Source organism: Amblyomma mixtum, chromosome 2 (genome assembly GCF_055824585.1).
Source record: "Amblyomma mixtum isolate Tamu chromosome 2, ASM5582458v1, whole genome shotgun sequence".
NCBI classification, from domain to species: Eukaryota; Metazoa; Arthropoda; class Arachnida; order Ixodida; family Ixodidae; genus Amblyomma; species Amblyomma mixtum.
The window spans coordinates 913,226-936,852 of NC_143013.1; positions in this window are offsets into that span (position 1 = coordinate 913,226).

Below are 23,627 nucleotides of genomic sequence, written 5' to 3' on the forward strand. Positions count from 1 at the left end.
CCGTGCTGGTGAGTCGGACATCCTAGATTCCTCAGTGTATTTTGTTGCTAGCTGGCGTTATTGTTGCTATAGCAATAAATGCCTTGTTTGGGTCAGCCATTGTGTCGTTCCTTTGTTCCCGTAGAGCACGGCCCGCCGTGGTCGGCGTGCGCTCAGTAGCGTACGCGACCACGGGGTGGGGTCAGCGCGGTTTTGAACTGAGTTCTCCGTGCTTAAACGGGGAGAACGGATTTATATCTTCCCCAGTTTTAAACCCCACATCTGGCGCCCAACGTGGGGCCTGCTCTTGGAACATTGAACGACAGTCTGTTCGGTTCGAGGAACGCTCTTTGTCCGGACTTGACAAGTGCTAGGCCTAGAGTGAATTTTGATCGCTAGGACCTGCGGCATGCTTTCTTGAGTGCGAGGTGTATTGCGCTGCAGCATGTTTGAACTTTTCGACATGCTCAGCATGTTTTTTTTTGTGAAGTTTTCTTCCTGGAGTTTCAAGAACCACTTGGTCCGCATCGAGGGAGCGCGAGGCCTAGCGCCCGCGGAGTTGCCGAGCCCGAAGCGAGTGAGTACGGAAGCCGCGTGGGTGGTCCGAGTTTTCTGTATATATTTTCTCGCTGTCTCTTTTTCGACTCTGGGAGCCGGGTGGCCTGGGGCCACGGGTGTCTTAACGAGCTCGCTGGTATTGCAGCTCGGCACCGGGCGTTCCGACACCGTCCGATACGGTGGGCGCCGATCGCTCAAGCTGCTTTGTGCAGTGAGCGGGGAGGACCACCCCACAACGCTGATGTCTCCTCGCGGCTGCGCGCACGAAACCCGTTTCGGGTCTTTCTTTTGTTGGGGGTCGTCGACCTTCACTGTGGCAGTGAGGCCTAAGGCTATTCATAGCCGCCTGCACCTTGTCAAAAGTGACACGACCACCGGACCGTGGTATTGAGAGGGGGCGCACTTTGCTGGCCACCCGTTTTTTTAACCTCGCATGAACCGAGCATTCTCGTTCAACTCAAGAAAGGGCTTTGTTCACTCGAACTTTGCATTGCACAGCCGCCCGACACGTTTTGCTAGCGAGTTGAGCATTTGAGCCACGAGGCCCTTGTGTACGCCGTTTCCCCTCCCGTGACCTACGTTAAAGGCATGCGGAGTGTGTTTCGGAAATTTTACAGATCTGGAGCCACTGCGGCTTGCTGTCCTGTGCACATCGTCTCGCCGCCGCCTGCTGCGACGGAGCGGCCTGTATCCTGTTCGCCGCATCCATCCGGGGCAGCCGTGGCGAGACCAGACAGCAGCCACCTCCGGCTGCTGCTGCCCTGGCGACTACTGCGGAATCTTGGCCTGCAGTGGTCAACCGGCCCTCCTCTTCGCGGGCCTGCGGGCACATAGCCCGCGGGCCATGCGAGTCGTCCCAGCGGAGACCTTCACGCCGCCTTCGGAATACCGCGGAAGACTGCGTGCACCCTGTCGGCGTGACCTCCGCTGCACGACCTGCCTCAAGTGCATGAAGACCAGGAGACTCCTCCATAGCATGTAACTTGCAGGCGCGTGGGTCTATTTAAGGTTGGGGGGATGTGGGGACGCCTTCGTCCCCTGCGTTCGCTTTCCCTCAACGCACCCCACTGTTGTTAGCTGCCCCCCCCCGAAAAGCACTCCTCTCGGTTCGGTTACTGTAACTAACAAGGGAGGGCGCTCGCGTCGCAGCGACACCAGCGCCACGGATGGCGTTTTGCTGCGCGCTCGCGGGGAGCGACGGGGTCTCTTCTCCCTCGGCACCGGGAAGCAAGCGGACGTTTCGCTCGCGGCTTCGCTCTTCGTCGACGGGCGCCTCTTGGTTGGAACTTACTCCCGCCGAGCCCATCCCGCTCGACCTCGAAGTTTTCCCTTTGCCCTACCGTGGGCGGACGTTCGCTCGTAGCCGTGCTGGTGAGTCGGACATCCTAGATTCCTCAGTGTATTTTGTTGCTAGCTGGCGTTATTGTTGCTATAGCAATAAATGCCTTGTTTGGGTCAGCCATTGTGTCGTTCCTTTGTTCCCGTAGAGCACGGCCCGCCGTGGTCGGCGTGCGCTCAGTAGCGTACGCGACCACGGGGTGGGGTCAGCGCGGTTTTGAACCATGTCAGGCGTGCTTAAACGGGGAATACGTGTTTATCTCCCCCATTGTAACCCCACACCACATATGGCTGTGTTTGAAACAGCCACTTGCCGGGGCAATGGTTTCGAAAATTTTGGAAGTAGTTCCGCCACAGCAATTGGATTAAGGTCGTTTAGTGGTCAGATTAGTATGATCCAATATGATTATCCAATGGAAGGTAATCGAATGTTCTAGAATGTGATGTGTCATGCATACAATATAAGGGCAATGGAACAGGTTCCAACCGGAGTTTTGGTGGTAAAATCGCGAGAACTTCGCACACTCATTGTAGACGCCACAGAGGGAAACCTAACTGCTATGGCATTTTCTTCATTAAGAATGTGGCTAAGAACGCCCCCAAGTTTTATTCGGTTGAATCCGAGGGTGAAAAAGTTTTTCATTACGTGCAAGACAGGGTGGTCCTAATCAACAGGTTAAAGAATGCAGCGCGAAAAGACAAGGACAAACGAAGAAGTGGACAGGACTGGCGCTGACTACCAACACATTTATTAACCATGTTCACTGACCAACAAGCCCAAACAGCCACTTTAGCTAATCAACAGAACAGCTATTCAGTATGGCGAGGGCATTCTACCTTCAAAACAGGGCAAACATTTCTATTTCCACTTTGAAACTCAGCTTCTGCAGTGACGCAATAACTCTACAAATATGAAATGATTGTAGGACTTGCGTCCAGTGCACTTTTTGTCGTCTTAAGGGAACTAGAAAGCGATTGAAAAATAACTGCAATTACGTTTTGAGGGCAACTGTGATGTAATGTCATTTTTTTTTTTGTGAGCAGTAGTTGGTAATATATCTTAATCACATTTTCACAGTTTCTCCAGAGTAATTAGCAAAAAAAATTTAATTACTTTTGAAACGTACATCTGCATGCACGCTGGAGTAATAATGGTTGATTATGATGAAGAATGAAAAGGCGCGAGAAGCGGAACCGTCATGAAATGGTCATGAAAGGGGAACGTCATGAAAGGGTCAAAAGAGATGGTTAGACGAGAGCGCGAAAAAGTGCCGCCGTAGTGGAGGGCTTCTCTTTGTTTTGACCACATAGGACTCTTTCACGGCACCGAACACGGGCGTACTTTGCTTCTCGGTTCCATCGAAATGCGGCCTCCAGCGACCGGGATTCTATGCCGCGAGCCTGCAGTCCGCTGCTGATCGCCGTACCTCATGGTCAAGTTAACAAGCAGCACGTGTCCAAGGAAAAACCACATGTCGCTTGGTTGACTTGACGTAATCATGAGCGACGCTGGCCCACGCACCAATGAGCTGGGTGACAGCACGTCTGCCCATCGAAGCCTGCCCCAGAGCAGGTCTCGCCATCTATCGGAGGCTGGTAGAACTAGACGATTCGTTCTGTAGTGGACGAGATCGTCGAGTCGAGGCATCGAGTTCTAGAGATATTCTGAATACTGGTTCAGAATGCTCAGCACTGCACAGCATTTAATTTTTGGGTGTCATAACACGTGCTATAAAGACTGTAATGTAGAAATATTTTGGGTAATTCTGGTGAGCTTATAGTAAAGCACTGAGAGCGATGTCTTACAACTCCTTGAGGGCTTGAAAGCAGGAGAGATTGCTGAATGACACGTGAACTTTTAATTAAAAAGGAGTACAGTATAACCACAGCCGGCTAGAGTGATATCCGCAGCAATACGAAACAGTGTGGTGAAAATCTAATGGAAGAAAAAATAAAGGCGCAGTAACACATTCCGAAACAAATATTTTAGGGGAATCCCCCAAGGTGGAGTAGATTTGTAATAAGGGAGTAATTACTCATTGACGTCCACCCGAGCGCAGCCATACGGCCACAAAGGAAAGCTATACAGCTTTCACAGAAACTTCGTAGTTAAAGAAAAAAAAAAAAAAAAAAAAACTTCTTTAACTACGAAGTTTCTGTGAAAGCTGTATAGCTTTCCTTTGTGGCCGTATGGCTGCGCTCGGGTGGACGTCAATGAGTAATTACTCCCTTATTACATTCCGAAACACGCACAGAGAGAGAGAGAAAAAAAATGACATGTTCTAGGTGTTTAGTGGTTCCTATCTGCAGTTCTTATTCCCGTGGCGTAATTTTATTGACACGTAAAGACTCTTCTCCTGTGCTTTTATGTCTTTATTGCCTTTCAGCGCGGTCCACATGACGTGCTTGTTGACAGGTGAGGAAACCTAACATAAAAGGGCCTATAATAAACCTTATCGCTTAATTTGGTTCGTACAGTCGTATAATTTCTCATCTAGCCATTATCGCCCCGTTTGACCACGGAATATTCTTATTTTAGCCTAGAAACTCATTACCAGACGAATAAATTCGCATTTCGTGCCAGAGTATAGCCGAACTCATGTCGTCAAATGTTACGTCACAAAGGATCGCCCCGCGATTGGGCCTGAGCCGCGCGATGACGCCATAGCGGCCTTTATTCTCATATTTTTCTTCCTTCAGAGGACTTTGGGCATTGTGCTCCATTGTTTATACGCTACACTAAAATAGCCCTTTCACAAACGCCGCCGCGGTGGCTCAGTGGCTATGGTGCTCGGCTGCTGGCCCGAAAGACGCGGGTTCGATACCGGCCGCGGCGGTTGAATTTCTTTGGAGGAGAAATTCGAGGCCCGTGTACTGTGCGATGTCAGTGCACGTTAAAGAACCCCAGGTGGTCGAAATTTCCGGAGCCCTCCACTACGGCGTCTCTCATAGCCTTAGTCGCTTTGGGACGTTAAACCCCATAAACCAACCAACCTTTCACAAAGTATCGAAATTTATTATATTTTCCCTCTTATTCCTGGTTTTTTGACACGAATCTAGCCGCTCGTGTCAAAATGGCCGTCGCTCGTATAGCGCAAAAACGTACGGTGAGTAAGGTGAGTACCTGACGCTTAAGCTCTTTTTGGTCCCAATAAGCGTAATCTCTATAATGCGAACTCGCTTAACTGGAATTACCGGTTTATTCGAACCAGTGTTTTGGTCGCGCTAACTTCGAATATATTAAAATGCTGCTTCTAATTCGAACACTGCGTAATACCCAGTCGAAAAGAAAACGACAGAATCTTGTCCAAAATACGCGAAAAAATTTTGTCGTTCTTTCGTAACGACAAATTTTTGTCTAGTACTGTTATTTTTTCTGTAGTTGTGCCGCTACTGCAAGCGACAGCACAATAGTGCACAAAATTGTGTTGCTATTGCAATAATTTTCGTTGTTGCTATAAATTCCTGGCCGAAAATACTTAAAAAAAATCTGTTGCGACGACAGAAAGTTCCTGTTGTGTACTCGACACGGTGGAACACATTTTTGGGCTTTTTCGTGTACAAATAGTCGATGTTTCATGCAAAACAGTCATTTTGATGAAACTTGCAAATTCGGCGTCGTTGAAATCTAAACTTTCAGTCCAGGCTCAATTTACTCTGGTGCTGATAGTAACTTTATTCCTAGTATTACATGGACTGTAAAGTCAACGTCCATCCTATCTCGCAAATTCGCGAAGTGTAGTAACGGCAGCCGAAATAGTGATGTGAGTAGTTGTTAGTTTCTTGAGAATCGTACGAAGAGAACTCCGCTGCAGGCTGCAAACCATGGCAATTCACTGTGTAAAAACGCACCTAGAGCGAACAGCATTAAGCAGCACTCAGTAAGTACACGTTCTCAATGGACATTAATTACTGTAAGTCTTATTTCCTCTGCCACCATATAATGTCATATATACAGCGTCCCAAAGCCTCATTCTGCGTCACTGGAAACAAAACACCACATTGGAATGCTTTTGCGTCTATAAACTGGTAGCAAAATTTAGTAGGCGCTTTTGAAGAACATGAGAAAGACGCAGCTGCTGCACGCATGGTTGGCCAGCAGAAAGCATTACAATGGCTTAGAGCCTGTTCTTATGTTTGATTTCATAGTTGCATCCCTGCCAAAAACAAAAAAAAATATAACGATAAGAGCTGCTTACTATTAACTAGAAATATTTCCGGCCCACTAGCTGCTGCAGTACGGCGCAGTAGACATCAATGTGAAGTGCGGCGGCATGTACAATCATGGACAAGATAACCTGAAACGGCGGGGCGACGACCAAAACTGCCGGTGGCGCCGTGCAACGACGAGGACACGAAACAACAAGTTAAACACCGGTGCGAGAGTCCTGCTTGCGCATCCTTCTGACTGTAATGACGTACCATGCGGTGATGTACAAAGATACCGCTTTCACCGAGAAACTGAGCGACAGAAGCAAAATGGAATACGAAATTTTCGCGACTGTAGAAAGCGCTCTGGAACGAATCATAAAAATAATACAGCAAGGCGGAAAAATGTCTCGCCTTTTGGCTCGTCTTACTATGCTTCACTCTCGTTCCTGAGCATGTCTCGTAAATGGCTCAGGTTTCCGTATAGCTGCACGGCGCCACGGGCAGTTTAGGCCGCCGATACGTCATTCGGGGATCGCTTGTCCAGGACTGCAACTTTACACTTGCAAGAGATTAGCGCACACTGTTATGTATACTGAGGCCATCTGGTTGTAGCAACACGCACCAGTACTGAAACATACACAAATAAGTAGAATGTGCCCCAAGCAGAACAGGATCACGTCAAAGGCGTAAAGTGGCCAATTCCCAGACATAATTCCACGATACGGTAACTTTTTGGATAATTTACTTCTCCTTTTCGGACTATGCCGGAGAACGCCTATGTGAAGGTCTAACCGGTATGTTTAATAAAATAAAAAATAAATGTAGGTAAAGCTTTGCAGGTTGCTTACTCAGAAGATGTCTTAAAGGGACATAACGAGGGCAAAATATTGTTGTCTTTTATCTACTGATCACTGCGTTGTAATGACAAAGGTACTGCAATCTATGAAAACGGAGCTTCCATAAGCTAGGAAAGGTAACGCCACCACTACAGCGTTTTAATAAGGAAACTTGGGCGTTGTCAATATTGTTTAGGAGAATGGATCTGTCAGGTTGGATCGACCCCACCGCCAACCACTTCTAACTAGCAACCTCGTAGTGCATAATAGTCTCGGCATCATCCCGAACCTCACGAGTGTAAATCTACTGACGGGAAGAACTATGCCTTTTCAAATTCAAAGCTCTCTGCGATATATACGTCTTTCGGAGCCGAAAGAACCTCAACAGTACCGTAGGTAGCCATGCAATCAAATTTTACTACGAAAAAAGAATTCTGCATGGAGTGATGCTCAGTGCGTCATGAATGCAGTGCAGATGGTCTAAGACTACATAGAACAGCACTTAGTTTACTGGTCATGGTGGACATAAAGGATTAATGCAACGCAGAGGAGGAAGTGTACAAGCAGCACAAGCGGTACAAGATCATAAAGTGAAGTTAAGCTGTGCCTCTACGGTGGCTCGGTGGTTATTGCGCTCGGCTGCTGACCCGGAAGACGCGGGTTCGATCCCTGCTGCGGCGGTCGAATTTCGATGGAGGCGAAATTCTAGACGCCCGTGTACAGTGCGACGTCAGTGGACGTTAAAGAACACCAGTTGGTCGAAATTTCCTCAGCCCTTCACTAGGGCGTTCCTCATAGCCTGAGTCACTTTGGGACGTTAAAAACCCATAAACCAAACTAATCTTAAGCTGAAAAAAAAAAGCCCTGGTTGCCAACTAATTCTTTACCAAGTACTGTTTGAAAAGATGACGAAACGAGCTCTATACAGCTCGCTCGGTATTGTAAACTGCAGCGCGCGTCAGTGACCCTGCAGGTAAACTTGATGCTGATATTCTTTACATCGGACATGATTAAATTACGGTTCTGAGGAACGCATAACGTCTCTGAGTGATAGTTAGGGTGGTACGAGAGTGATAAATAAAATGCTAACAGAAACTGCTGCAGGCGCTCGGCGTATCCCAGCTACAAGCGAAAATGAAGCAACGTCAGACAGCCTACGGAGACGAGGAAAAAATCACACGTTGCGTAAAATGCAAACTAGCCAGGCTCAGTGACGTCGCCTTTCCTCAACGTTCCTTCGCAAGCACGGTTACCATGACAACAGACCCCTGTATACTTCGCGCAGCATATATGAGATGAAAGACCGCGTCTGGGTATCTTGCTTTTTGCTCTGTGCGGCGATGTCTACTACCTCGAGACGGAAATTGGCGAGACATGGTTTGTGCGGTTTGTTTTCGGATTTATCCACTTGTTCCTTATCACAATCGCGAACCTCTAAGCTCTGCCTGATTTTACTGGTCTTTTGAGTGTTACCTCTTCAGTCGCAGTTTGCCGAATCAGCAAGGACCGCATCGGAGTAAATTTATTCCGGCTATATGCACAAGATGAAAGAGGAAAAAAATCTAACTGAACATATATTGAATGCTCGCCTGCATGATCTCAGATTGCATGCAAGTTTTTGCAAGAGGGAACAATTTTTTATAAGACAGAAGGTCGGCCATCGCACTATCAATGTTTCTGCAGCACGGTTGACAAAAAAACACCGTGCACGCAAGAAATTGTACTGTGTGCAAATATACTTCTAATGCGCAGGTGCATATCTACCTTGTAGGGTTTCCGCTTGCACAGCTGCTTGGAACTGTAGTCGGATACAACTCAAGAACGAAGCAGCAGATGCCCTTCGAAGGAGACCCTCCAGCCAATGGCGTCGACCGCTTTTCATGAGGCCGCGGTTCTTCCGATTGAGCTGTGTTTAGAAGAGCGAGAAGTTGGGCATGTTGTGTACTGGTTCATCTTGACTGAAGGACGGCGCAGAAAAAGACGAGACACTTGAAGGAACACGCGACGAGCGCTTACTAACAACAAATGTCGCTCAAACCACTGCTGCACTTCTCCTCAGGACCACTCGAAACTTGAGAATAATGGCATTGCTAAGTCATGCATTAGAACAGCATTATTCAAGTCGTGTCACCATATCTAGTCAAGGCAAGTGTCTAAGAACAGGTTTCCCGGCTGTGAACCGTTGGCCACAGTATGTCATTTCCTCGGCTTGTGAGGAGATGGAAAAATGGCTAGAAAATGACAGTGAACAATCCGAGAATTCCCCAGAGGATAGAAAATGGAGGAAATTTGCAGTCCTACTTTATATTCATCGCGCGGCTCAAGGGCTTAAAGAGGTGGCTGCCCGTTACAACGTGGGCGTTTTGTTTTCTCAGTTAAACTAAGACGAATTTGTCGTGCAGTAGAACAAAAGGCCGCCGAAAAGGAAAGCGCGAGCACACGCAGACAATGCGACATAAGACATGTAAAGTCGATGGTAGCCTGGAAGTAAAATGTTGTCTACAAGATTCCTGTGTCGTGCGGTGCGGTGTACATCGGCCAAACCGCCCGTTGAATTAATACGGGCCTCACTGAACACCGTAGTGATAAAGAATGGCACAGGCACTCACCTCGCGTGTCATGTGCGAAAACACTGGGAAACTGATAAAACTTGTGAAGCCCTCCTCGACCAAACATCAGTAATCTTTACTAATCGGGATAGAGAGTCTGGGGAGATTGCTGAAGCACACCACATTACCAAGACATATCACTGTATCAATGAGCTATCCCTTGCACTGACGGAGAAATAAATTCCTTTTCTACAGTGTCACATCTAATCGTTGTTCTGTTCTTGTTCCTTAGTTTCTTTGTCTTGTTTTTTCTTACCCCGTATTTATTCTGAGCGGTTTGAATAAATGCACTTGTAGTTAGTAAGCGCTCGTCGTGTGTTCGTTCAAGTGTCTGGTCTTTTTCCCCGCTGTCCTTCAATCAAGATAAGCTGTGGTTACCTCCATTTTATCTGCCACACCCTGCGATTTCACGCTAGCAGCTACAAGGGATCGGTCAAGGGGGAGAGGGGCAGGAGGGGCTTTTTGAGAAGCATCTGCTGCTTCGTTCTTGAGTAGTATCCGACTATAGCGATGCATAGGTCAACAATATGCGCGTTTGAAACGCACCGAAACTCTAGCGAAAAAACTCGTGGAAACGACAGGGAAACGAGGCGTGCATTTCATTTTGAATTATCTTTTTCCGATATGAATCATAAGCACTGAGTTAAATACACAAGACGAAAAGCTCCTGTGGCAACTTTGTCGGCAGTCTGTCGACAAAAACAAAAATATGCCAATATTTGAACTAATTTTATTTTAAAGAGCAACATAGATGCCGGGTTCTTTCTTGTCTAGCTCTCTATATGTACCATGCTATTTCTGCTACGAGCAGCTCTACGGGCTTCCTGAGCCAAAACCTGCTAGACTGCAGTGCCGAACCAAGCTGTTTCGGCAAATCAAGCCGCCTCCTTCGACCCTTTCATAACGCTCTTCCATCCGCTAGTCTACGTATCAGCTGCACACAAGCAATGTCACGGAGCGTCATACCATGGGAAAAGGGAAAACAAATTTCCTTCTGTTTTTATTCACGAGGCGCCGCTTTACACAGAGCATTCGCTAGGGCGCCTCGATACAGCTTCTGAGTATCGAGACATCCTAAACATTCGGCAGCCATGCCAGTAGCTCACATTATGACGTAAGTCAGTACTCCCCATTTGTAGCGCCACAGCGTGACCAGAAATCGAATCAAGTAGTCAGAAGAGGCTCCGTCAAGAAGCGTGCTTTGTTTTAATTTTACGTGTCTAATTTTACGGAAACGTACACAATCATCGGCAAATAAGTGGACGGATGAAGACGAACAATCAGGCAAGTCATTAATATAGATATATTAAAAATAACAGAGGGAAAAGACAAAGCCCTATGGGACGCCAGATTAAACCGCTATTAAGGATTACCTGTAACTGCTGGTTGCTACAAACTGTTGTCGGTTAACGAGAAGACATTCAATCCGTTTTAGCAACTGGTCATCAAGGTCAATTTGATGGAGTTTAAGTTATAGCAGTTTTGTGGCATACCTTGTCAAAAGCCCTTGAAAATTCCAGGAACATGCAGTCTGCGTATGGTTATCTAGATTGGCATTGATCTTGACATGAGATGGATTGAATGGATTGAAGTGGATTGAAGATGAATTGAAGTGAGATGGAACGGCAGTTATTTGGTGATTCCTTGCTACCAGATATGAAGACTTCCACCATCTTCCCAATTTTCCAATCGCGTGGCAGGCTTTCTATGTCCAAGCTTTGCTGCATTATTTTAAAGAGAAACAGAGAAGACACTGTGTTAGTACTCTTAAGAAATTTCAGGTTAATACCATCATGGCGGTTGAAGTATAATGTCACTCTTCAAACGACACAGCAAAATTAAAGTATTGAAATCTTACAGACACCTATAACCAATAGAGCGGTACAGTTCCTCGGTATATACGACAAAAATCTAGCATTGGATTCACAAACTGCTCGTACTCGTCTCTGTTGTAAAAAATATAAAGGTTTGAGTATTTGGAACTCTGCGGCTATCGCGAGGTTAAGAACAGGGATTGGTTGGCACGAGGACCTACAACAACTGCCGCTTTAAGTATTATTTTGTTAATTACCACTACGGCTATTGGATATGCTCTGACAACAGATATTGGTGGTATTTGGCAAGTGCGCGGCACTATGCGCGTACTCGGTGCTCCATGGATTCTGTACAGACGCATACAGGCGGATATTTTCTTCTGTCTTCAGAAATTTTCTTTTGCGAATCGAGGAACATACACTTACACTCCAAACACAACAATGGAACCAAATATGTGAAAACATCAACGGACAGCTCGGAAATACGAAGACATAGTATCTTCTAAGACACCTGCTTGACCCAGAACAAACAGATCCCGTGCAACAAAGTGAGCTGTATAGACTCATACATAAATATGAGGGTACAACTGAGCACCTAATCAAAGAGCTAACAGAACGATATCTAAACACGGATGAGGGTACCATGCAACCAGACTACCGGGGGACTCCTAACCCACATTTGGACGCAGACATCACAGACGCAGAGGTCTGGTATGCAATTGGAAAACTGCGGACAACATCTGAGGCAGGACCAGACAAAGTAACAAAATAAGACTCTCAGGAACTTAGACGCAACGTCGATCGCGGCGGTTAGAGAGAGACCTTATGAACTAATACTGGCATGCAGGCAACATACCACAAGAGTGGAAACACGCGAAAATCACTTTTATTCCTAAAGCGGGTAAGAAACTAAGCACTGAGAATCCACGCCCAGTTTCATTAACGTCATGCCTAGGCAAACTAATGGAGGATGTCATTCTCAACAGGCTCCAAAACAATGAGGAGGACATGAACCTCCTACCTGAAACAATGTTAGGATTCAGGGCCCAACTATCTACCCAGGACATTCTCTTGCAGCTTAACAAGGACACAACTGAGGCTGACAAGGGAACAGGAACAAAAACAATATTGATGGTTTGGTTTGGTTTCTGGGGTTTAACGTCCCAAAGCGACTAAGGCTATGAGAGACGCCGCAGTGGAGGGCTCCGGAAATTTGGACCACCTGGGGTTCTTTAACGTGCACTGACATCGCACAGTACACGGGCCTCTAGAATTTCTCCTCCAAAGAAATTCTAGCCACCGCGGCCGGGATCGAACCCGCGTCTTTCGGGACAGCAGCCGAGCACCGTAACCGCTGAGCCACCGCGGCGGCAAAAAAAAAAAAAAAAAAAAACAATATTGAATTTAGACCTTATTAAAGCTGTCGACAACGTGATCCACAAAGCCATTTTGACAAACTTGTCAGAAATTAACCCCTGAGAAAGGACGTACAACTACATCCGATACTTCCTTACTAACAGAACAGTAGTGATAACGGTCGGAACAGTAGAGTCTGCTCCAATCACACTAGGAACCAAAGGAACACCACAGGGCTCGACCCTGTCCCATTTCCTTTTTAACCTCTCCGTAATCAAAATTCCCCTTCATTTGCACGAATACCATATTTACGTCACACGTTTTGTGCAGATGACATTACGCTTTGGGTAACCAAACGATGCGAAGGCTACATAAAAGACACACTCCAAGAAGCAGTGGACATCATTGAGGCATGCGCATGGGAATCCAGCCTCACTTGTTCAGAGCAAAAACCTGAACTCTTCGCGATACGACATAAACAAAGAGTTAGGAGAACTACAACCCCCTCCCCTCCCCCCCCCCCCCTTTTCCCCACAGATTAATGTCTATGTCAATGGAGGATTCGTCAAAGATGTACAAAACCATGAGAATACTGGGGTTGTATGTACAAAGAAATGTAAACAATAATGACACACTCACTAAGCTTAAAAGCACGGTAGAAGCGACGGCGCGATTAATCCGCCGCATCGCTAATCGCAGACAAGGGGTGAGGGAAAGGGATTTATGCCGACTAGTGCAGGCCTTTGCGCTAAGCAGGATACTCTATGTATCCCTTATCTCAAATTTACGAAAACAGAAAAGGAACAACTGGATAGCATGATACGGTAGGCCTACAAAGCTGCCTTAGGACTCCAACTAAATGCCTCAACCGAAAGGCTTATGAGGTTAGGAATACACAACACCTACAATGAACTGAAAGAAGCCGATTTAATGGCTCAAAGAGCGAGATTAGCCAATTTCAGAACTGGCAGGAGTATTCTTACCAGGCTTGGAATTAACTTTTGTTGTGTCCCCATATTGCTTTTGTGTGTGTGCGCCCCCTCCTAACGACCACTCGCATTCCCCTCCTAACGACAGTTCGCATCCTCCTCCTAACGACCACTCAATCCTCCTCCTAACGACACTTGCCCCTCGTCGCACGCTGTCACCAGATGCCCCCCCACGGTGCGCCCCCGCACCCTCCTCCTGTTCTGGGAAGCCACTCCCTCCCGTGGACGCTTCTCAGCTCCCTCCTTTCTTCGGGCGGCCAGTTCGGCTGCTGCCTCGGTCGACGCTGGTCGCACCCTCATCGGCTTTAAATAAACGAAGTCTAAAAGTACCGTGTGCGTCTTTCGCTGCATTCAACACAGCGACCGGACACGACAGTGGCGACGAGAAAGTGGATTCGACCCGCGCTACGCAACGCTATTGACAAGCCATGGCTACGCGAGGGTTTCCCAATCAGATACCAGAATTCAACGGCTCATCGTGGTCATCGTGGGTTGGACGCCTTCAGTTCTACTTTGAAGCTAACAACATCACAGACCCAGCCTTGAAGAGGGCCAACCTGCTGACGCTGTGCGGGGAGCAGACCTACGATACTGTCTGCGCCCTTATTCAGCCAAGCACACCAGCGGCAGTGTCTTACGACGACATCGTAAAAGCGCTGCAAAAGCACTACGACCCAAGGCCATCCGAGGTCTACAGCCGGGCTCGCTTCCAACGACGAGATCAACTGGAAGGAGAAACTGTGAGCGCCTACGTAGCCGCGCTCAAGAAGCTCGCTGCCGACTGCAATTTTGGAACGCTGTCGACAACAGCTACCGGGCAGGAGGGAGACGCAGCTTCTTCTGCTAACACCACCATGCTTCCCTTGGACGTGATGTTACGCGACAGATTTGTGTGCGGACTGAGTGACGAGTCACTGCAGCAGCGCCTGTTCGCTGAGAAGGACCTCACATTCAGCAAAGCTTACGACATCGCCGTTCGAGCGGAGAGCGCCGGTCACCAGCAGAGAGGGATTCGCCGGAACACCGAGCCGGTACACCAGACAAGCAACCAGGTGCGCAAGCCTTCTGTTGTTGTAAAATCGGTCAAAAAGGCACAACGCTGCTGGCGGTGTGACGACCAACACAACCCCCAGGGATGTCGATTCCAGTCAGCCACGTGTAATTTTTGCCACAAGCGAGGGCATACCGAAAGAGCATGCATTACGAAACGGAGACTTGCCAAGATAAAGTCACCTTCCCAGCCTAATCACAGCGTCAACGCCTCAGAGAATACGCCGCTATCTGATCTCCATGGAACAACATCAGCAACACCATCTGTGTTGTACGACCTGAACACCATGAATCTCGGCACGCGACCGAAGATTTTTACAGAAGTAAGCGTACATCACCAGCTGATTAAGTTCGAGGTGGACTCCGGCGCAGCCTGTACTCTGATCAGTGAGGACACGTTCCGAACTTCATGGCCATCTGACGCACCCGCCCTGCAACAAGACGACACGCACCTGCGAACGTGGTCAGGACAGAATCTGCCACTATTGGGCTCTGCCAACGTGCAGGTTAACTACAACGGCCAGACCCATACGCTACCTCTGCTTGTTGTGAAGGGCACAGGATCAAGCCTTCTAGGGAGAAACTGGTTTTCTCCACTAGGCGTGATGATATGCGGCATACACCAGACGCCGAGCCAGAACATGGTTGGTAAACATCAAAACGCCGATGCGCTAAGCCGTCTGCCACTAGACGCAACTGTTGACGAACCATTTCCACCAGGAGACGTTCTGATGTTCGAAGCACTGCCAGAACCTCCGCTTACAGCAGGCACAGTTGCAGCATCTACGCAGAAGTGCGCAGCTCTCCGGCTAGTTTACACAGCTGTTCAACAAGGCAACGTGCATAAACTCAAAGGGGACAACTTCGACGCTTACCGCAGGCGAGCTACAGAGTTGAGCACCCATCGCGGCTGCATCATATTTGGGTCCCGAGTTGTGATGCCGAGAGAACTACGCGCACAAGCTATGTCTCTCATCCACGCCGGACATCGGGGCATCGTTGCAATGAAAAAGTGTGCCAGAAGCTACATGTGGTGGCCTGGCATTGACAACGACATCGAAACAGTGGTGCGAGAATGCAAGCCTTGCCAGAGCAGCCGGAGCGCCCCGCCGAAAGCTCCTGTCCCAGAATGGGAAAAGCCAGACACACCATGGCACACACTGCACATTGATTTTGCAGGACCAATTGAGGGCTGCACTTTCCTTGTGGTCGTAGATGCCTACACAAAGTGGCTTGAGATAAGGCAAATGGGCCAGACGACTTCGGCAGCAGTCATTGACAACCTCCGATCACTATTTGCAACGTTCGGCCTGCCGCGCAAGGTAGTGTCGGACAACGGAACACCGTTTGTGTCTGCGGAGATCCTCAAGTTTTATCGCGACAACGGGATCTCATCAGTTACATCGGCCCCCTACCACCCAGCGACAAACGGACAAGCCGAGCGCTACGTAGCCGAGCTAAAACGCGCCCTTGAAAGAGATCAGACAGGCTCGCTGCAGCGCCGCCTTGCGCGCTTTCTCTTCAAGCAGCACACGACGGTTCAGAGCAAAACAGGCGAGACCCCCTCGAAAATGATGTTCGAGCGTGAAATGCGAACCCAGCTCACAGCCATCCTCCCCGAGCCAAAGGCAGAGACGTTCCGGGAAGAAAAAGCAATTCCGCGCTGCGGCACGCTTAATGAGGGGCAGCGCGTCCTCGCCCGACAGTTTCTGAAAAAGCCACGCTGGGAGGAAGCTACAATTGTCAGACGCATAGGCCAGCGCTCTTGGCTCGTCAACATACATGGCACAGTAGCACGCCGACATCTCAACCAGCTGCGTAGATTTACGACGCCGTCTGAGAGCTGTCCGCCAGCGGAGAGAACACGTGCACCATTTTCCCACATAGCCTGGCACCTCTTCCCGGAAGAAGAGACTTCGCCCAGGACAGACCTAGGAGACACAGCGAACAACAGCCAGCCTACAAGTCTTTCTCCCCCGAGCGCACAAAGCCAGCGCGCCTCCACGCGTGAGCGCCGACCCCCTGCACGATACCAGGCAACTTTCTAAGGGGGAAGGAAGTGTTGTGTCCCCATATTGCTTTTGTGTGTGTGCGCCCCCTCCTAACGACCACTCGCATTCCCCTCCTAACGACAGTTCGCATCCTCCTCCTAACGACCACTCAATCCTCCTCCTAACGACACTTGCCCCTCGTCGCACGCTGTCACCAGATGCCCCCCCACGGTGCGCCCCCGCACCCTCCTCCTGTTCTGGGAAGCCACTCCCTCCCGTGGACGCTTCTCAGCTCCCTCCTTTCTTCGGGCGGCCAGTTCGGCTGCTGCCTCGGTCGACGCTGGTCGCACCCTCATCGGCTTTAAATAAACGAAGTCTAAAAGTACCGTGTGCGTCTTTCGCTGCATTCAACACAGCGACCGGACACGACAACTTTCAACCTACGAATAAAGATGCTAAACTAGACTTGCCCCGCTACTATACGCCGGCCCTACTAATTAAACCACTTCCCAAAAACATGCACCCCTTACACCATGAGGGTAGAAGACAATCACGAGCCAAAGCCTTATATAATAAATACGGACAGTGCGCTGGAACAATTTATGTAGATGCGGCAGAATACAAACATACAAATGCATTTGCATTTGTGGCTGTGAATGAGAATGGTGACCACATCATCTCGGCAACAATCAAAACGAAATCCTCTGAAACGGCAGAGGAGGCAGGATATACCTCGGCCTAGCGCATACCCAAGAGAGCATCATTCTCAGCGGCTCCAAAATGGGTATCAATAATTTCGCACAAGGGCGAATTACAAACACCTCCCTTAGAATCCTTAACGCCACCAAATTCTCATCAAATTATTCCTAACTGATTTGGGTCCCAGCCCATTCGGGAAATTCGGGGAACGAGGCAGCCCACAATAAAGCCCGAAGTTTCGTCGACCGGGCAGTGGATGAGTCTGGCTCCCTGAATTTCACGAAGGACTCCATGATCACATATCATGATCTCACCAATGATTATAAACTAGAGAGGAGAACTTTCCTCCCTCCGGACAAGAGGTTACGTGGCATCTTCTGCTGGCGAGATTGATACGCACCTCATCACTCCTCGCGCGCATTAATCCGGATCTATACAACCCGAACTGTAAACACTAGGGCCAACGAGCCAACTACGATCACTACCTGTGGGATTGTAAAATAGATCCACCTCCGGCTGATCTAGTAACCGCTCCTTCTCTCGAGCGGTGGGAGGCCGTGCTGGCTAGCTCTGACCCCTGAACGCAAGTTCTGGCGGTGGAGTTGGCTGGCAAAGTCGTCGAGGGCTATCTACTCTTGACCACTTAATGCAACCTCTTACCAAGCTCTTCCCGGCGAATAAAACGTTTTCCAATCATGTATACATGGGGTTTATAGATTGTCCATAAACTGTGGTTGATAGAAACACCGATAGGCGTAACTCTACAAGAAAGTCCGATTCATTTGTCTGTTCAAAGACTCACTAAAAGCTTCGTGAATGTCGCTCCACTATTGAAAGTCCACTGCAATTGAAGATTACAATGACTAGCTACTTGTAGTCACATGAATACGCTTGCAGAGAGCCGGGAGGGTGTAAGTGGCGATCCAGGCTGCTGCGAGACGCTTACTAAATGCTATCGGCTTTCGTAGTGCGGGGCAGTACGTGTGCCTGCTGCTCAGTGCATCTTATCATATTTGAACCTCGATATAACAGCGTTTAAACGACGCCGGGCCCACCAAGGAGCGAAAGAAAGTGATTGAAGCGGTCGACGTTCGCAAAATGAAACTCCTTTCTCTTCCTTCATTCCTCCCATCAGTTTTAAAGCGCAGCTGTTAATGGCTAGTCTGCCGGCTGAGTGTCGTTGGTGGTGCAGCAGATCACGTGGCACAAACAATACTTCTGATTGGTTCTTAGAGTTATCACGTCGCCACTCACGTGACCCATACAACGCTCCTGATTGGTTCTGAAAAAAATTCTGAATAAATAAAAAGATGAAGGAAAATACGCGCGATGTCCAAATAAAATATCTGATAGCTCAGTTGGAATAACGGGTGCATAACTTTGTAATTCCAGAAATCACCCACAGTAGATGCGCTGTAACAGCGCGTTGCCGAATATCACAATCGTCCTGTGACATTTTTCTTTTTGAAATCCTTGCTACATTTGCATGCTCTCTGCTTACCATATACACAGCCTCTCATGCCTCTCAGGCTTTTGAGGACATCATATTACATACTTTCGCTCATCCAGATAAATAAAGCAGTTCAATTCCATGCAAACGATTTGCCACACGAATTCAAAGTGCTGGGAATAACGACACTGCGAGGTCACTACACCGTGAAAGAATTCAGGAGCACGTATAGCGCCGAATGGCAACAAAGAAAGAAAAAAAGCACATGCAATCTACGACTAGAAAAAGCTGTGCTGTGTGTCACACTGACACACGAGGCAGGGTCGTCCGGCGCAGCGAGGAACTCGAGGAATGCGATCCAGCGGAAACAGTGGTACGTTCCATTGCCGACGGCATCGGGGGTCGCCAGACGGGAGCGTTGCAATTCGGCCCGCTGTGGCGATAATTTTGCCTGTCACCCAGCGATCTCTGTTTTCAACTTTGCGCGTTTGAAGTCTTTTGAACTTGCTTTATGAAGATCCCTGTGGCCGAAAAATCCGACGCCCACCAAAGAGGCAGTGTTGCGTTTCCCCAGCCGTCGCGCATTTTAGCAGTATGCTTCGCCCAGCCGACAGATGGCTTGGGGAGCAGATCTGACGTCACTGTGCTTGCTCGCTGTCGGGTACGATTGATCACGCGGCTTCAGTTTCAACTGGCCCTGCTGACGTCCTCTGGCAAAGGACACTGGTGTTGCTTTTATGGGAAGCTGTTGCTAATACATTTCGTGATTGTTATTACCATGCAAACGCGCAACTCAGTATCATCGCAGTCCTATAAACAAACAACCAAACAAACAAACAAGTAAATAAATAAATAGAAAGATCTTGGCCACATATGAGTTTGGCCTGTCCCTTCAGAGCACCCATACAGTTTTTTTTTTTTCGCCTCAGGTTCGAGAGCACCACTGCTTCAGTCTGCGTGCTTCTCAAATACTTGATATGACAATGTAACATGTACCTCCACGATCCTAGCGTAGTAATGACTCTGCGACCTGAAGTCGATTCAGTCCAGGGTGTTCACTAGGGCTGTCGATAAATGCGAGAAAAATGGGGCGGGGCAAAGGTCATGACAGTGCCGGAGCCCTTTAGTGCTTTGAAGGATTCTGGTTGTCCCTTCCGGTTCATGTCTCATGGGAAGAACGGAAAGTATGGGATAGAAGTTTCTCTCCACCAGGCCTACTAACGGGATTCCCTTCCTCCTTTGCACTCCAGTGCGCACGCCTGTGAATTCAATTAAGGCCATCACATCGCCTTGCTTTTGCACTGATAACCGAAAGCAATACTCCGAACATATGTTCTGATTCGTGAATCTCTGGTCCACAGATCATAATCCACAGATATGTGCGTTTTTGTAGATTTAAGTTGATTTTAATTAATCAGGAAAACCAATCAACTTCAGTGCCACCATTATGGTCATATTATTATTATTTTTTTTTATCGAGTCGGCGTATTTTTAAAGCTGTAGGTCATCGCGGGTCGTGCTTAGCGCTGAGACGTATAATTCGGAACGTGAAGACGTCGTTAGGGCGCGTGGCATCGTTCGCACGTTGTGATAACATGTCTTATAACAGCTTGGCCGGCTGTTAATATGTGCCTAGGGAAGCTCCTTTATGTCTTGGATGATAACTCTAGTGCTTCTTTTTATCTTCAGGCAGCTAAGAACAGCGGCGGAATCGCGTGCCGGTGAGCCGGCTTCGTTGTTGCATGCCTCTGTTTGCACCTGCCGCAACGTCGACCAGTGTTACCCTACATATGGCATGAGGTTGGCCGCAAATTCTTATCAGGTAGCTACCCGTGATTTAATCTCGTGCACTCGGAACAACACAATGAATTCACCCTAGTCGCCTGATCTCACTCAACAGCCATTAAATGAGTAAAAGAAAAAACAGCAAAGCATGATTTCACTCTTAAAACAAGAGTACGAAAGCAAACACGCGGCGTCAATTCACAGTTATACGGAGCAATACAGGTATAAAATTATCAGTTATAGGAGTTAGGAGTAATAGACAAACAAAAGCCGGAAAAAGGTTTTCGGTGGTTCTTGACGTTGTCATGACATAAAATCACAATAATACGCTGAAGTAAGAGATTTAATATCATCATCATCATCATAATCATCATTATCAGCCTGACTACGCCCACTGCAGGGCAAAGGCCTCTCCCATGTCTCTCCAATTAACCCTGTCCTTCGCCAGCCGCGGCCACCATATTCCCGCAAATTTCTTAATCTCATCCGCCCACCTAATTTTCTGCCGCCCCCTGCAACGTTTGCCTTCTCTTGGAATCCACTCCGTTACCCTTAAGGACCAGCGGTTATCTTTCCTTCGAATTACAAGCCCTGCCCAAGCCCACTTCTTCCTCTCGATTTCAACTAGGATATCATTAACGCGCGTTTGTTCTCTCACCCACTCCGCCTGCTTACGATCTCTTAACGTTACACCTATCATTTTTCTTTCCATAGCTCGCTGCGTTGTCCTTAACTTAAGCTGAACCCTCTTGTTAGCCTCCACGTTTCTGCCCCATAGGTGAGTACCGGTAAGATACACCTGTTGTATACTTTTCTCTTGAGGTATATTGGTAAACTGCCATTCATGATCTGAGATAACCTGCCATATGCGCTCCACCCCATTCTTATTCTTCTAGTTATTTCCCTCTCATGATCTGGATCAGCTGTCACCACCTGCCCTAAATAGACATATTCTCTTACTACTTCCAGAACCTGGCTACCAACTGCGAACTGCTGTTCCCTTGCTAGGCTGTTGAACATTACTTTGGTTTTCTGCATGTTAATTTTTAGCCCCACCGTTCTGCTCTGCCTGTCTAATTCATTGATCATGCTTTGCAGTTCATGTCCCGAGTGACTTAGCAAGGCAATGTCATCAGCGAATCGAAAATTACTTAGGTATTCTCCATTAACTCTTATCCCCAACTGTTCCCATTTCAGGCCCCGGAATACCTCCTGTAAACAGGCAGTGAATAGCATAGGCGAGATTGTGTCTCCCTGCCTGACATCTTTCCTTATTGGAATTTTATTGCTGACTTTATGTAGAACTATAGTAGCTGTGCAATCGTTATAAATATCTTCCAATATTTTCACATAACACACCTCTACACCCTGATTCCGCAATGCCTGCAGGACTGCTGAGGTTTCTACTGAGTCGAATGCTTTCTCGTAATCAATGAACGCTATATATAGGGGCTGGTTATATTCTGCGCATTTCTCTATCACCTGATTGATTGCGTAAATATGGTTCATTGTCGAGTATCCTTTACGAAAGCCTGCCTGCTCATTTGGTTGATTGAAGTCTAAGGTTGTCCTGACCCTATTAGCGATTACCTTAGTAAATACCTTGTAGGCAACAGACAGTAAGCTGATCGGCCTGTAATTCTTCAAGTCCTTGGCGAGGATGCAGAAAGAGATGGTAAGAGAGGGAAAAAATGTGGAGAACACCTAACTACCACTACCTGTGACAGTGCGATAGCGTATGAAACTTGTTGCGAGCTGCCATGCTTCACCACACAAACCATACAAGTGCAGAGGGGGATTTCCCAATATCCACTTTGCCACCTGGTGTGGTAAACCAGTTGCTTAATAGGGTCCTAGGCCCACACTGGGCATGAGGCGATGGAAGCACAGACTCGAGAAATTAATTTTCGATACATTTAATTAGATAAACTGCCTTGGTGTCACTTACAGGAGTTGTTAGGTTCTTCATCACAGGCACTACGTCGGTGCACTCTAAACAGAAAGAAGTAAAAAGAGAGCAAGCAGTCCTTTAGGCACACCCCTTTTTAAAAGGGGGTGCGCTACAGGACAGCTTACTCCCTTTTTATTCCCCTATAGGTGTATTCGTGTTTGGAGTGTGTGGCGTGGCAGGAGCTCGGTGATGGGCTCGATGCCTGCCGCGACGAAACTGGGGCTTCCTTGCGGTTGCGTTACTTTCGTCTTCGGCTGGTCATTCGCCGATTCAAAACGTGGGGACGCGTTGATGGAGGCCGGTCTCAAGCAACGGTTAGACCCCGGGCTCTCAGGTCGTTGCGCCGCCCCGATTTTCTGTCTTGCTCTCCTCCGATCGTCTCGTCCGCTAGCTCCGATCGCTCTCCCCGTTTTCCCATCGTCCCCTTCTTTTCAGACCTCGGTTTCTCCGTTCCGCCTCCCCTCCTTCGCCGTAGCCGCTGTCTGCCTTAATCTCGGCGGCCGCCGGCCAACGCCTCTCTACCTCGAATAAAACGAAAAAACCTTTTGCCATGAAACTCTTTGGCCACAGATGCCCTTACGCCATAAAGAAATCATCATGATCGCTAATACACGGCTGCTATACATAGAATCTCCAACAAACCACTACTCATTTCTCAGTGGTTTGCCTACTGAGAAATGAGTCTCTGCCTACTTGTAGCTGATAGCGAGTCTACTTTGTTCGTGTTCGGAATTTACTGCTCAGATACAATCGCTATGCTGTGCACTAGGCCGTCTTAATCCTATAGTCCGTCGACGAGGAATAAAATCTTCGCACAGTGGGCTGTGCGATCGACAGCCCTCAAAGCCTACGAAGGTGCTTACGCGACATCGTTGCACGAAAGCCCCTAACTTCCTTCTTCTTTAATTCCTACCTCCCTTTCCTGCTTCCACCTTGTATAGACCCTCTTGTCTTGCACCAACACATAGTAACTGACAAACTCTCTTCTGGTTACGCCGCAGCGGTGGCCTAAAGGCGCATCTCCATGGACCCATCCGAGGCGCACGAGCGCAGCGCGTACGCGTCCAGCG